Genomic DNA, 17,417 nt, shown 5'->3' with positions numbered 1-17,417 from the left:
GTACACTATTGAATGATGAATGGGTCATTTAATAAATCAAAAAGGAAGTCAATAAGTTCATAGGTCAAGTGATGATGACAATACAACATACCAAAACCTTTTGGAGACAATGAAGGCAGTCCTAAGAGGGCAATTGATAGCTCCAAGTGCCTATATTAAGAGATTAAAGAGTTCAGAAGTATACAATTCAGTGGTTCAACTTAAGACCTTGTAAAAAGAAAAACAAGGCAAACCAAAAATCAGTAGATGGGAAGAAATAACAAAACTTGGGGTACAAATTAATGAAATAGAAACAAACAAAAAAATTCAAAGAAACAATAAAAAAAAGAGTTGGTTCTTTGAAAGGATAAACAATATTGATAAACCCTTAAGAAATCTGACAAGAATAAAGAGGAGACAAAATTTAATAAAATTAGTGATGAAAAAGGCACCATTATAACAGGTGCCAAAAAAATTCAGAAAATCACAAGGACATATTTTAATAGTATATAGGCCTCTTAGTTTGAAAATATGAAATAAATGGATGATTTTCTTGATTCATATGACCTACCAAAATTAAATCAAGATGAGATAAACAATTTAAATAGACCTATAACAAGTACAGAGATCTAAGCAGTCATTAAAAAAAAAAAAAAAAAAAATCTCCCAACTAAAAGAAGTCCAGGCCCAGATGGATTCACTGGTGAATTTTACCAGGCCTTTATGGAAGAAATAACAAACTACCTCACAACTTTTTCCATAAAATAAAAAAGAAGGAATTCTGCTGAACTCCTTCTACAAAGTCAGCATCACCCTGATACCAAAACCAGACAAACACAGAACAGAAAAAGAAAAGTATGGACCAATCTCTCTCATGAGCATAGATGTAAGAATTCTTAACAAAACATTAGCAAACAGAATACAAGAATATATAGACAAGATCATTCACGCTGACCAAATAGGCTTCATGCCAGAGGTACAGGGATGGTTAAATATACATAAATTGATAAATGTAATACACTATATAAATGGGTTGAAGGACAAAAATCACATGGTCATCTCATTATATGCTGAAAAGGCATTTGGCAAAATACAGCATCACTTCATTGTAATACTCCTACAGAAAATGGGAATAGAAGGAACATAGCTCAACAACAATAACAACAACAACAAAAAAAACACTATTTATGACAAACCTACAGCCAACATAATACCAAATGCAAAAAACTTGAAGCTTTTCAACTACAATCACAAAAACGACAAGGGTACCCATTGTCCTCACTCTTATTTAATATAGTACCGGAAGTCTTAGCTATAGAAATAAGAAAAGAGACGCTCATAAAAGGGATAGAAATTGGAAAGGAAGAGATCAAATGATCATTAATTGCAGATGATATGATTCTGTACATAAAGGACACTAAAGACTCTATCAGTAAACTGTCAGAGCTGTTAAAAAAATGCAATGTAGCAGGATAAAAAATAAATACACTGAAATCGGTAGCTTTCCTTTATACTAACAACAAGCATGTGGAGGGTGAAATCTGGAAATCAGTTTCATTCACAATTGTCTCACAAAAGTAAAAATAATAAATTACCTTGGAATAAATATAACCAAGGAAGTAACAGATCTCTACAATGAAAATTTTTAAACACTCAAGTGAGATATTGCAGAGGATGCTAGGAAATGGAAAGACAATCCATGTTCTTGTATTGCAAGATTCAATATTGTAACAATGTCAATCTTACCAAAAGCAATCTACACATTTAATACAATCCCCATTAAAATACCAATGCCATTCTTCAAGGAGATAGAAAAAAAAAAAAAACTATCCTAAAATTCATTTAGAGGAACGAAAATCCTTGAATAGCCAAAACAATTTTTAACAACAAAAATAAGGCTGGTGGTATCACCATACCTGATTTTTAGCTATATTACAAAGTCATAGTAACAAAAACAGCATGGTACTGACACAATGACAGACACATAGATCAATGGAACATAATAGAAGACCCAGATGTTAATCCAGGCAGCTACAGCCACCTGATTTTTGACAAAAAAATTCCCAAAAATTTATTTGAAACAAGGCAGCCTCTTCAACAAATGGTGCTGGGAAAACTGAATATCTATGTGTAGAAGGATGAAAGTAAATCCTTGTCTCTTTCCATGCACAAGAATCAAGTCCAAATAAGTCATGGACCTTAATGTCAGACCTGAAACTCTGAAACTGCAGGAGGAAAAAGCAGGGGAAACACTTCAACATATTGGCATAAGTAATGACTTTGTGAACATAACCCCAATTGCTCAGGAAATAAAACTACTTATCAACCACTGGGATCTCATGAAATTACAAAGCTTTTAAGCTTTTGTATCACAAAGGACATGGTCAATAGAGAAAAGAGACAACATACAAAATGGAAGAGAATTTTTGCCAGCTATACATCTGACAGTGGATTAATATTCAGAGTATACAAAGAACCAAAAAAAAAAAAAAAAACCAGACAATAAGAAAACAAACAACCCATTTATAGGCTATGGAACTAAATAGAGAATTTTCAAAAGAAGAAACAATGATGGCATACAAACATCTAAAAATGTGTTCAATATCCTTAGCCATCAGGGAAATGAAAATTAAAAGTATTTTGAGATTCCATCTCACTCCTGTCAAAATGGTTATCATTGAGTAAACAAATGACAATAAATGCTGATGAGTATGTGTAAAAAGGGGAATCCTCCTATACTGTTGGTAGGAATGTAGTCTGGTACAGCCTTTGTGAAAAATCAGTGTGGAGGTTTCCTGAGACAGTTAAAATTAGATTTACCATATGACCAAGCTATAGCATTCCTAGGCATATATCTTAAGGACTCATCTCACTAACTTATATACTTCCTCAACAATGTGAATTGCTGCTCTATTCATAATAGCTAGGATATGGAACCACCCTAGATGTCCTACAACAGATGAATGGATAATAATGATATGGTACATTTACACAACGGAGCTCTATTCAGCAGCAAGGAAAAATGAAATTTGTAGGGAAATGGATGGATCTGGGAAGGGTGATGTAACCCAGGCCCAGAAAGCCAAATATCACATGTTTTCTCTCGTGTGTGGATCCTAGTTACAAATGTGTGAGTTGGAGTAAAAATGGACAGCAAAGGACAGTAAGCTGGAAAAGGGCTATGAAAGGAGGGAGGAAAGGGGTGGACTTAAGGAGTTGGTACTGTATATGTGTAAGTAGATGGACATATTATGGCAGGTGGAATGGCCTAAGCAAGGTCAGGAAAAGAGATTGAGTAAAAGGAATGTGAGGGAAGGGTTAATGAAAATCCAGGATATTATGAATAAGCCTCATGATAACCTACTTTTTTGGATAATGGCACACTCAAAAGCCATAGACTCTTAGTAGAAAAATTTCAGTGCCCAGAATATGATATCTTCCAGTGAGTTGTTGGCCAGGGAGGTTCTTGATGCCCTCAAAATATTACAGGCTAGTGCCAAGGCTCTTTGTTTCCCAACAGGACTGGATGATAAGACCCTATTGCTAAAGACTCCACATGCCTGGGCTGCAAGGTCACTGAGAAATCAAACTGGGGCTGAGTTAAAAACCTTCTCCTCATAAACTAGCTAACAAAAAGCTGTAAAAAGTTGCATTGCATCCAGCCTTATGGGAGACAGAAGCCATCAGTGGTTAAAAAAAAAAACAAAAAAAAAAAAACAGTGGACACTGCAAGCCTCAAGTTTGGCCAACCTGGCCAAATGAGACAATGGTTGCCTGTCTGTTATGGGGGAAACCAACTGCTCTCTAACTGGACTAGAGACCTGCTTTATGGGAGTGAATAAGTGGCTGGTACTGAAAAATTAATCAAAAGCCTATGGTGGTGGGGGGTGGGGGGTCATGAGCATTAGGAGTGTAATGCCGGCCGGCTCATGTTTAGCAGAATGCATATATTTTGCTCACCAAACTGCCTTAAGCACTTTTCTTAATACTCTTACCCATATATTAATGTTATTCTGACTTTTGGTTAGAGAAGCTTCTCTTTTCAGATGGTGGTGACCATGGGGATGACCCAAAAGTCACCACAGTGCTGAGAAGATGCTATGGAGGAATGTTCAGTATTAAAATATCTCTTCCAAGGTTCAGGGTACATTGCAGAAGAGATGGTGGAAAGAATATAAGAGCTGAAGGAAGGGCAAGACTGCTTACAATTTAAATGACCAGATAGAAATTGGTCTTAATATCCATGACCTCACAGCACTATCAATCACAAGTCCCTCAGAACAGGAGAAAAAGATGATGACATCAAAATATAAAGAGACTAATGGAGAGAGGGAGGGGATTTGATGGAGTGTAGATCTGTGAAGGGTAAAGTGGAGGAGAGCATGGAATTATGGTTTTTCTTTTTTACTGTAAGTATGGAAGCTATCAATAAAAAGGAAAAAATGAATGATGTTTACATTACGGAAAATTATCAGTAAGAAAAGTAGCATTACATCATGAAATAAAACACTAAATGAGATTCTCCAGAAGCTGAGGGTAAATTCTGTGATATGTGTCATTTATGCTTATGCACATACATAAGTACACCAGCAGAAATACCAGTGTAAAGTAAATAATTTTACATGTTAAAAGTAAAAAAAAAAAAAAAAAAAAAAAAGCAACAACTAGATATGGTAGCACATGCCTTTAATCCCAGTATTTGGGAGGCAGAGGTAAGAGGATTCAGTGAGTTAAAGGCCACCCTGAGACTACTTAGTGAATTCTAGGTCAACCTGGGCTAAAGCAAGGCCTACCTCTAAAAATCAAAATAAGAAAAAAAAAAAAAAAAAAAGGAAGAAGAAAAATATCCTAGGTAGAGTAGTTGAGACAAAGCCATTGTTTAGAAAAAATTCCTGCAATTCATTCCATGCCCGCTCCTTAATATAAGTTAATTAACTAAATATCCTTTAAATGATTGTCATTACCAAGGAATTCTCCTTGTGTTTTGATTTCAACACACAATGGTATGCATCATTTTAATAATCTGAGTAATTAAATGATTGTTCTACATTTTTTTCAATGCACTGGAGTAAAGAAATTCAACAATGTTATGATACCATTACATTGTGAGAGCCCTAGCATGCAGTTATTTAAAATCCTGTGCTAATCAAACTCGGTATGCAGGGAAGTCACACAGGTAGGTGATGTTTCATGCTCTTAGTAAATATTATATTTCTATAAGTACTCTAAAAATTATGTTTGATTATTACACATATTTAACCCTTTTTCATTTAATTATTGAACATTTTCCTAGGTCATGCTAATTGAGTAAATAATGAATAAAACACACTCCATGTAATGATAGCATAAATGATAGAGTCAAAGTTCCCAGTATTGTTTGTATCTTTTTCATGTAGCTAAGTAATTTCCCATTTTATCATTAGTATATATATATCACACATTATAAATATATTTGAGTTACATATAATAAAAATGAAAGTGACAGAATTTTGGCATCATCTAAAATCAAGTATATTAGCAATTCTTGATAAAAACTAGTTTCTCAGATTGTGAGATTTCAGTCTCTCAAATCAAAGTAGACAAAATACTTACATTTTCACATATAGGACATGTCTTTGCAATTTTCTACAGATAACCATAAACAGTCATGTGCCAGAAAGCGAGGTTTTGGTCATAGACATACTGCACACTTGACAAAGTCTCACACAGCTGACTAATTCCTGCTTCTCTGTAAAGACCTAGCTTTCATGATAGCATGGATCAGCATTCCTTTTCAGGATGATGCTGTGGTCTGTTTTAAACTATTTTCTTGCCATTCATATAAAGGTTTAGTAATCTTACTAGGTAAAAGTTATAATTATAAATATTATATTTAAGTAGATTACATATAATGCTAAACTTTCAATGACTAATTTAGACAGTACTCATCCTTATAAGACAAAGTTCAAGCAATAGCCACAAACATTCTGTTTATCATGCTGTTTGATTATCAGGAGTAAATAGCCTATTAATTCTATACTTGGTACATTTCCACACAGTAGTGTGCATGATGACAAAATAGCTAATGATGCACTTTTACAACCTATGTTAGTTAAGTAATACATATGACTTCTGTCTGCTAATAAAGTTTCACTGTACTATTAAAATCACCTATTAGAAAGCCATTCTTGATCTGTTAAAAGTAAAACTATAAATTCTAATGTCTAATATTCAATAATTCCATGGGGTTATATGGAATTCAAAGGCTGATAAAATGACTCATTAGATTCATTGATGCTCTCAGTCACCCTGAAGTAGCATCTAAATACAAAAAGGGATATAGACAAATGATAAAATATAGCTCAGATGATCATTTTGGTAAAGTTATATACTTCTGGTTGCTATTTTCTGAAAGTTCTTAGCCTCTTCTGGAAGGGATGGCTTCTGTTACCAATAGTTGTGGATAAACAACTGCAAATATTTCAAGCCCTAAAATCATGTATTATTTTTTCTATAATTTTAAAGATTGATTGTCTATTTTTCTTGGCTTCTTTCACCTATTTATCTCCAATTGGTCACATTCACCTCATGTTTCTGCTAAGAGGGAGCCTTGGCTATATCATTTGGATATGTATCCCACAAGCCTTAGGGATAGCTATTAATTCTTTAGTACCCTTTAGTTTTCAGGGAAGGCTATTAACCTTCAGTTTAGACTCTGGAAGAATAAAAGAGATTGGGGAGAACATTGGATGAGTGGGACATTTTGGGGAGGACTGCATGGGCTGCTGAAACAGGGGTGGTGAACTCATATTGTTTCTTGATGGGGGGGCAGTAGATCTCTCGGGGTGTCCCATGTAGTTCTGTGGAAGTTGGTTGTTTGGGGGCTGCTATTCAGTGGCCATGAAGAATTCAGTGACTCTCTGTAAAGGCATGTATTCTGTCTAGGAGAAATTCAGTGAGGCATCTGAGTATGCAAGAACCAAAAGAGAGGGCGGAGATTATTATAATCAGGGAATAAAGTACATGTCAGAGAAAGAATAGGGTTAACCTGAAGGGTGTAGAATTGTGAGATTTTTTTAACTTGTAGTAATATTTATCTTAGTTGGTCACAGACAGATGTTAGATCACATGTAAAGAAATAATATTATTGGCCATTAAAAAGGCTAATAGAGCCCAAAATATTATTGGCTCTGGATTGGAAACATTTATCTCTCATCAATCATCATAGTTCATAGTCACACAGGTGTGGTTTTGGGAGCTTTAGTTTTTAGTTTTTCATTTGTCAAGCTTTATTTTGTATTTTATTATTAGATATGGATAGCTTTTATTTGTAAACATCAGATGTTAGTATCATCCTTTCCTCCTTTCTGCCCCTTTTCTGAAGAGGCCTTTCTCATTGGGGATGCAGGTCAAACCTTGGGGATTGTGGGTCATGCATTGTGAGTGGGGGGATAGGCAATGTTTCTATCCAAAGTATTCCAACTTGTAATTGTAGATCTAACAATATCTCCAACCCCTCTTCAAGAAAATTCCCTGAGCCATGCTGGTAGCATTTTAAGTTTACTTCAGTGATGGACACTTAGGAGCATCTGGATCTCTGGTTTGGTATGTGTGGAGTGTCATCTGCAACTTTTTTCATCATGCTTTTGGCGATATCAGCTTAATTTAGAAAGCAGAACTCTTGCTCATTTCCCAAATTCCCCTATTATTTAAGCTAGGGTAAGGGTAGAGTGCACTGGATCATGTACAGCCTGCAGTTTAGTTACCATTTGAAAAAGAGAAACAGATTCTCCAATGAAGAATGAAGTTAGTGCCAGTTAAATTAATTTAAATTAATTTTGAGAGAATTCTTACAGGAAACACCTGAACCACAAGACAAGGGAGAGGGTAGGATCAAGTCTAACTTAAATCTTCTACATCTGCCCTCCCTCCCTCTCCTTCTCCCCCTCTCTCTCCTCTCTAACTGTTGTATATTAGTTATCTTTTTCCTCATTTTCTTAGTGGACACTGACCTGTAACTCCCAGTACCAGCATGGGGCTATCATCCACAATGAACTTTCGATCTGAGAAACCTACAAGGTTTCCTAAAAGAATGACAGATTTCTGTCAGAGTACTTAATGACCGACCAAAGGTTAGTGGTAAGACCATATTGCTGAAGACACCATATGCAGCTGACAAGTAAAATGGAATGGCATGGCTGGAAGCCAGGAGAGAGTCAGTCCCCAGACAGTCAGCGTGTCTAGTACCAGAAGGTGCTACATGGGAGACTGGGGGAAATGACCAATATCTGTCCAAGCAACTCATGGTCCAACCTACTTAGCAACAAATAACCTGTTATGATGCCCACACAAGTGCAATAGTGGCACACAGCCATGGTGGGGAACCAACTGCTCTTGATTTGGCTAACTGATTCCCTCAGTGGTATGGGACCCATAGCTGGAACTGGGAAATAAGTCAGAACCATATCCAAACATAAGCCCACTCTCCAGTATAAAGCTACCATCAATCATGGGCTACAAGAGGGCCTACACCGATTAAACTCTCTAAAAAAAAAGTAAGGTTTATTTCATTTCTCCTGGAACTAACTTACTCTCTGTTGGAGAATTTGCTTCTCTTTTTCAGATAGATGCAGATCCTAAGGAGAGAGCCACCCCATCATACCTCCAAAGGGCCCCAGCTGAAACTAAGGAAAATTGGCAAAACAAACAAGGGTGCTCTTTTCCTGATGAACCAGATACCAGCACAAGGGAGAAGGAGACCAACACAGAGAAAAATCAACTCCTACCAAACCAGAGAACCAGAGCCCAGAGGCCCCCAACACCTCATCACTGAAGCAGACCAAAAATGAACGCAACATGACTCAGGGAAATTTTGTGGAAGAGAGGGTGGAAAGAATGTTATGATATGCAGAGACATTTATTATACCAATAACTGTGGGCTAACTCCACAATGCACGACCCATTTATCTCAACAAGCAGGGGCCAATAGGGAAGAGGTAGGTCAGGGATGAGCCTAATAATGGTACCAAACTGCCTGTATTTGCTGAATAGAAAACTAATAAAAAAATAAATAAATAAATAAAAATAAAAACAAGAAAATGGAAAAAAAAAAAAAAAAACTAACATGGCACATTGTGTCCAAATCCATTTAAGTATAGGTTTTTTATTTCTCTTGAATAACTATTTAGGATTACTGGGTAGTATGGTATATATGAATTTAGGTTAATAAGAAATAATATGTTTAATTCTGTGTTTGGAAATACAAGTTTATTATTTTGTTAAACTTCATATATCTTTTACTATAATTTATAGATTTTCTGTGGAACTTAGGATATGAAGTGATAGATATTGTAGAAACCATTGTCACTTCAGTTTATATAATTTAGTATATAATTATTATATAATTTAAATTTATGTTATGTTATGAAATCAGTTGCATAATGTAAAGAGTTTGTTGTTTTCATGGGGGAATATCTAGTTGCATCAAGTGTTTTTCCTTTCCATATTAAATACCTTGGCACAATTGTCAAAAAATAAATAAATAAAAAGGTTTAGAGATATGGAGTGATGGCTTAGCAGTTAAGGTGTTTGCCTGCAAAGCCGAACAATCCTGGTTCAATTCTCCAGGACCCACATAAGCCAGATGCCCAAGGTGCCTCATGTGTCTGGAGTTTGTTTTCAGTGGCTGCAGGCTCTGGCACACACATTCTCTCTCTCTCTCTCTCTCTCTCTCTGTCCTCTCTCTTGCCCTCACTGTCTTCCTCTTTCTCAAGTAAATAAATAAAATATATTTAAAAAAGGTTTTAGACACTCTTATAGGCTAAGGTTAGTGGGAGCTTGACAATGGATAGCAGAATCTTTATCAGGATATGAGTCTCACTTTACCCCCCAGTTCCACATATGGTTTCTTTTCCATTAAGCAGATCCATTAGCCAATCCAAGAGAAGGTGGTTATCCACCATAGCTGTGTGCCACTATTGCACTTGTATGAGCTTCATATCAAGTTGTTTGCTTCTGAGTCACTTAGACTTTGAGTTCCTTGAGAAGATATTGGCCACTTCCCCCAGGAAGCTGACATAGTGCCTTCCAGCACTAAATAGGCTAATTGTCTGGGGATTGGCTCTCCTCCAGATTCTAATGAGGTCTCTCCATGTTCTGCGCCAAAAGCATTTGTTGTCTTCAGCAGTAGGTTCTTACCATTTACCTCTGGAGGGTAATCAAGTGCTCTGACATAATTCTCTCTTGTTTGTTTTGGGAGATCTAGCAGGTCTCTCTGATAAATAGCTCATTGTGGATATATGCCACATCCTTGTGCAGGGAATTACAGGCCAGTGCCATGGGAAAAACAACAACAACAAAAAAAAAAAAAAAAAAAAGGAAAAGGCAGAGAAGGAAGAAAGTGAAACAGGCGAAATCTGAGGTTAGGTGTTGTCTCACTCTCTCCAGGACCCTGTGATTCAGATGCTCCCTCTAAGGTCCTCTTGAGAGTTTCACCTTTAGACTGACTTCCACGACATTGGATTCTATGGTACCAGTTCAATTTGGGTTTAGTTTTGTGCCGCCCCACCACGAGTTCCCTTTCCCCAAGCCTTACCCTCCCTATTATCCAAGATTCATGATGCTATTCAGTTATGTCAGCAACTTGGGTTGATCCAGATTAGGAACTTCAGGTGAGTGAGATCATGTGATGGTTGCCTTTCTGTGATTATGTGAGTTCCCTTAGAATGATCTGTTTCAAATCTAACCATTTTTCTACAAATTTAAATGTGTCATTTTTTTCTTACTGCTGAGTTGAATTCCATTACATAGATATACCACATCTTGGTTATCCATTCATTCAATGATGGGTGCCTGGGTTGAGGAGCATAGGAGGTGTTTCCATTTTCTCAAATCTTCCTCTATTTCTTTCTTGAGTGTTTTAATGGTTTTGTTATATAGTTATTTCACATCGTTGTTCATATTACTCAAAGGTATTTTTGTTGTTGTTGCTGATGAAAATGGGACAGCCTCATTGATTTCTTTCTGTGCAGTTGTCCTTTGCATATAGAAAATCTACTGATTTTGTGCATTCATTTTGCATCCTGTTATTTTACTGAATGATTTATCACCTGTAGAAGGTTTGGGATGGAGACTTTGTGGTAACTTATATAGAATAATGCCATCTACAAATAGGGCTAACCTGACTTCTTCCTTTCCAACTTGAATCCCTTTTATTTTTCTCCTCTCTTATTACTTGGCCTAGTACTTCTACTACTATGTTGAAAAGCAGTGGTGAGAATGGACACACCTGTCTTCTTCTCAATCTCAGTGGCAACTCTTTTAGTTTTTCCCCATTAAGTATTATTTGGGCTTTGAGAACTTTATATATGGCCTTTACTGTGTTGAGATATAAACCTTCCGTGCCTATTCTTTCCAGTGTTTTGATCATGAAGTAATGTTGTATTTTGTTGAAGGCCTTTTTTTTTCCCCATAAATTGACATGATCATGTGATTCTTATGATTCATTTTACTTATGTGGTATGTTATACTGACCAATTTCCATATGTTAAACCATCCCTACATCCCTGGGATGAAGCCTACTTGGTCAAGGTGGATAATGCTTTTGATGTGTTATTGAACTCATTTTGCAAAGATTTTGTTCAAGATTATTGCAGCTAAGTTTATTAGGGATATAGGTCTATAATTTTCTTACCGTGTTGCATCTCTGTCTGGTTTTGGTATTAGGGTGATTCTATCTTCATAAAGGAGTTGGGGACAATTTCCTGGTCTCCGATTGTGTAGAATACTTTTAGAAAAAATGTTTCAGTTCGTCTATGAAAGTTTGATAGCGTTCAGCTAAGAAGCCATCTGGTCCTGGACTTTTCTTTTGGGGGAGGTCTTTGATTATCTTTTTAATCTCCATGGGTGTGATAGGTTTGGTTATGAGATTAATCTGCTCTGGGTTTATTTTTGGTATGTGGTACATATCTAGTAATTCATCCATTTCTTCCAGATTATTTAATGTTGTGGAGTAGAGGTTTGGGAAGTATGCCCCAATGATCCTTGCAATTATATTGATGTCCATAGTTATTTCTCCTTTTTGTCCTCTTTCTGATTTTGTTAATATGAGACTCCTTCTCCCCCTTTATTCTTGGTCACTTTGGCCAGGGGGTTGTCATTTTTGTTTATTTTTTCAAAAAACCAGCCCTTCAGTTCATCAATTTTTAAATCGTTTTCTTAGTTTCCAATTCATTAATTTCTGCTCTAATCATGAATATTTCTTTCCATTTGTAGCTCTTTGGGTTGTATTCTTTTTGTTTTTCCAGCACCTTTATGTGGAAAGTCAATTTATTGATTTGTGATCTCTCTCTCTCTCTCTTTGTAATGAAGGCATTTAGGGCTATGAATTTTCCACTTATGACTGCCTTCAGTGAGTTATATAAGTTTGGATAAGTTGTGTTTTCATTACCATTCAGCTGTAGGAATTTTACAATTTTTATTTTTTATTTTTTCGATGACCCATTCACTGTTTAAAAGTTTATTGCTTAGTCTCCAGGAGTTGGTGGAGTTCTTGTGTCTCTTGTTGTTATTTCTAGTTTTAAAGTATTTTGATCTGACATGATGCAGGAACTTACTTCATTTTGCTGACTTTATGAAGGCATGCTTTATGGCCTACTATATGGTCAATTTTGGAAACGGGTCCTTGACTGCTGAGAAGAATGCATATGCTGTAGTGTTGGGGTGGAAAGTTCTGTGGATATCCATTTGGCCTAGTTGATCTATGATATTGTTGCACTCTATTATTTCCCTGTTGATTTTCCACTTGGATGATCTGTCTATTGATGATATTGGAGTTTTGAAGTCTCCAACTATGATAGTGTTTGTGATTATCTCTGTTTTATTTCCAGTAGATTTTGTTTTATAAACTGTGGTGCCCCTGTGTTTGGTGCATATATATTTATGATTGTGTTGTGCTCATGTTGGATTGTTCCCTTGATGAGATTTTGTTGGCTCTTGAGATTGGTTGTTTGATTGTTTTGTGGAGAGTATTGCCTCAAGTATTCTCTGTAAGTTTGACTTTGTTTTTGTATAATCATAGTATTGTCGTTTTTCATGGCAAGTTTTTCTTTCACAATCTATTATGAGGGATACTTTTGCTGAGTAAAGTAGCTTGTGTTGCAAGTCATAGTTTTTCAGGCTTTTGTAATGTTTCATTCCAGGCCATCTGGCTTTCAGGGTTTCCATGAGAAATATGATGTTATTATAATATGATTGCCTTTGTATGTTTATGTGTTGTGAATTGCTTCTCTCTTTCTGCTTTTAACACTCTCCTTTGTTTTAATTTTTGATTTTTAAATATGATGTGTCTTGGAGAGTTTCTTCTTTGGTCCTGCCTGTTTGGTGTTCTCTGGGTTTCTTGTATCTGGATGGGCCTGTCTTTTGCAAGATTCAGAAAATGTTCTTTAACAATTTTGTTCAGTATGTTCTTTGTGCTTCTGGAGTGGATTTCCTCTCCTTCTGGTATACCCATGATCCAGGTGTTTGGTCATTTTAGGGTGTCCCACAATTCCCTCATTTTTTTTTCCACTTGAATTTTTTGAACTTAGCAAGATTGTTTTTGTTTTGTTTTGTTTTTGTTGTTTCTTTGTTTTTTTTTTAATTTAATTTATTTATTTATTTATTTTTGTTTCCTCCTGATCAATTCCTTCTGTCTAATCTTCCAGGTCAGAGGATCTGTCTTCCACATGAATAATTCCCTTGGTCAGTGGTTCTAGAGAGGTTTTATAAGTTCTCCTTTAATTTTGTTTTTTATTTTGTATTGTGTCCATCTCTTGTTTAAGGTACAATTCAATTAAAGTTCTGATTTTTTTTGATGCCTCATGTAGTTCATTGTTGCATTTGATCAAGTCTTAACCAATTGGTTTTTGATATCTTCCATTTCTTGAATTACCTTCAATTTATTCATATCTCTTTGGAGGGTTCTAACATTTTCTCCAATCAAGTTAAGCCTACTGTCCAAGTATGAACACTCTAGGAGGTGATTCTGTTCAATTTCATTGATATGATTGCTGCTTCTTTGATAGTTTGCTTCAAGCACTGCATTTTTTTAAGGGTTCAGTGAGTGACTTTTATTCTTTTGCTGTAAAATCCTGGGAAAAACTAAACCAAGGAAAAATGACTCAAGATTTGTGAACCTCTGTATTTTAAGATGAATTAACAACAAAATCATGCACCCACTAGCTTGTTTACACTCAGCAGACTTAGTGGTCCTGCATCAAGGTTAAATGTAGGAATAGAAAACATCTACTACCCCTTTCCAGGAGTTCAAGAGGGCAGCCCATGCTTTATATCCACTTTAAATCTGACCAGTGTAAATGTAGAATGGAGATGTTCATAACAGCTAGGACTCAATAAGTCTACAAACCAAAATCATCATTATCCCCACCATATCTCCCTCTGCTGAACTACTTCCAGCATTATAGCACCTCCAAAGTCTCCACTACGACATGTAAAGTTGCCAGATCCACCTCTATGACCTCTCTGTGACCCAGCCGACTGCACCTCTTGCTTGGAAAGGGCCCTTTTCCTTCACAATCATGTCCATTAATAGGGTGATATTTCTGAACAACAATTTTAGTAACTGTATCATGATCATCCAAAGTAATAAAAGCAAATCCTCCTTTTTTCCATTCTGCCTGTCTTCCATCACTTCTATGGTTTCAACTTTGCCATAGTTTCCCTAAAAACAAAGTTACAAAGACTAGATAACTTTTTATAAGACATAAACAATACTTTTAGTGACAATCACTCACTAAAACAACATAAGCAAGACAGGAACCATATTAAGGTTACAGGGTTTTTTTTTTGTTGTTGTTAGTTACTTTTTTAAAAAGATACAATAATTTTAAAATAGTAAAAGGTTGACAAATAGAGGAACATAGCAACATAGTTGGTTGAGAACTTTAAAGCCAGTTTTCATAACCATTATCATGACCAGATTAATATTAATGAGTTAGTTTTTTTAAGTTTAACACCTGAATACTATAGCATCCTTTCACCAGCCAGGACCATCCTTTGTTAGTCGGATATAAGTCCTAATTTAATAATAATATTATGTATCTCAAGGCATCTAAAATTTGATAAAGTATTTTAAGACTTAACTTTGTCTTTAACTTTCTGTTTAAGCTTACTCATACCTTCATCTACATATTTTTACTTTACAATCTATGTAACCACACTGTAACAATCTTTTTCATCAAGTGTTTATCAACATTTACCATTTCTTTGTCACTTTATCTTCCTTAGTCAGTTCATCTCATAACTACCAACAAAAATATTCATTTTTCTTACTGTAAGATTTTCAATATGACCATTTAATTTTTTTTTGAACTTTTGATTTTATGCTTTTTTTTCCCTATGATTAGTTATAAATTCACTGTCTGGATTCTGATAGTGTGTCTTATCATTTCCTTTTGTCAACAGTTTTCCTAGGCTTTACTTTTTGAATATTTAGGTCAGTTATATTAATTTCATATTTTTGATTTATGTTACATTTAGATGAGGTTTAAATAAACAAACTTATTAAAATGAGCCTTCATTTTGTTAAACACTTTTTTTAGTAGTCAGAGTTTAACAGAAGGAAATATAGGTATAATTTAATTAATTTTGATTTGAAACATGGCAATATAATAAATTTACAAACATATTAAAAGAGTAAAATCTGAACTATGTGAACAATGAAGGTGAGAAAAAATATGAAGGAAAACTTTTTTTTATTAGTTTTCTATTCAGCAAATACAGGCAGTTTGGTACCTACCCCCCATTGGCCCCTCCTTGTTGAGGTATATGAGTTAGTTGTGGAGTTAGCCCACAGTTATTGGTATAATAAATGTCTCTGCATATCATGACCCAACATGTGGCTCTGACATTCTTTCTGCCCCCTCTTCCGCAAAATTTCCCTGAGCCATGTTGGGTTCATTTTTGGTCTGCTTCAGTGATGAGTTGTTGGGGACCTCTGGGGCTCTGGCTCTCTGATTTGGTAGGAGTTGATTTTTCTCTGTGTTGATCTCCTTCACCATTGTGCTGGTAAATGATTCGTCAGAAAATTAGCATCCTTGCTTGTTTCACTAATTTTCCTTAGTTTCAGCTGGGGCCCTTTGGAGATATGATAGGGTGGTTTTCTCCTTAGGATCTGAATCTACCTGAAAAAGAGCAGCAGATTCTCCAACGGAGAGTAAGTTAGTTCCAGGAGAAATGAAATAAACCTTACTTTTTTTTTAGAGAGAGAGTTTAATAGGTTTAGGTCCTCTTGTAGCCCATGATTGATGGTAGCTTGATATTGGAGAGATGGTTTATGTTTGGATATGATTCTGACTTGTTTCCCAGCTCCAGCTATGGGTCCTGTACCACTGAGGGGATCAGTTAGCCAAATCAAGAGCAGTTGGTTCCCCACCATGGCTGTGTGCCACTATTGCACTTGTGTGGGCATCACAACAGGTTATTTGCTGCTAAGTAGGTTAGACCATGAGTTGCTTGGACAGATATTGGTCATTTTCCCCCAGTCGCCCATGTAGCACCTTCTGGTACTAGATATGCTGACTGTCTGGGGACTGACTCTCTCCTGGCTTCCAGCCATGCTGTTTCATTTTACGTGTCAGCTGCATATGGTGTCTTTAGCAATAGGGTCTTACCACTAACCTTTGATGTGTCATCAAGTACTCTGACAGAAATCTGTCATTGTTTTAGGAAACCTTGTAGGTTTCTCTGATCAAAAGCCCATTGTGAAAGATAGCCCCATGCTGGTACTGCGAGTCACAGGTCAGTGTCCACTAAGAAAATGAGGAAGAATATAACTAATATAGAAGAGTTAGGGAGGAGACAGAGAGAGAGAGGGAGAGGTAGAAGGAGGGAGGGAAGATGTAGAAGGTTTAGGTTAGTCTTGATCCTACCCTCTCTGGTGTCTTGTGGTTCAGGTGTTTCCTGTAAGGGCCTGGTGAGGGTTCAACCATTTGGTCTTCCTTTTATGAAGTATAATTTTATGGTACCATTGCAGTTTGGGTCTAGATTAATATTTCTTACCCCTTCTATGCCCTCTGCTCTCTCCTTTTAAGTTAATCCTTTTTATAATGGGCAACCCACACCTTCTTCATTTTAAGACCCTTAATCTTTTCATATCATTTTCATATCATTTTATTGACAAATCTTACAACAATATTTTACCTTATAAAATCTTTTCTGATCCAAAAATATATCTCATGCTATAGAAACAAGAACAGAATTTGGTATACAAATATGTCTATTATTATAGCAAGCATGAATATACATTTTGTAAAAACATAGAGTTTAATTATTTTAAATATATTTTAAACCTAGAATTAATAGTTTGGCATCATTTAAAAATATATGAGAGGGAGGGAATTACCATGGGATATATTTTATAATCATGGAAAATGTTAATAAAAATTAAAAATATATATATA

This window comes from Jaculus jaculus, chromosome 12, assembly GCF_020740685.1.
Source record: "Jaculus jaculus isolate mJacJac1 chromosome 12, mJacJac1.mat.Y.cur, whole genome shotgun sequence".
NCBI classification, from domain to species: Eukaryota; Metazoa; Chordata; class Mammalia; order Rodentia; family Dipodidae; genus Jaculus; species Jaculus jaculus.
This window is presented reverse-complemented; position numbering follows the sequence as displayed.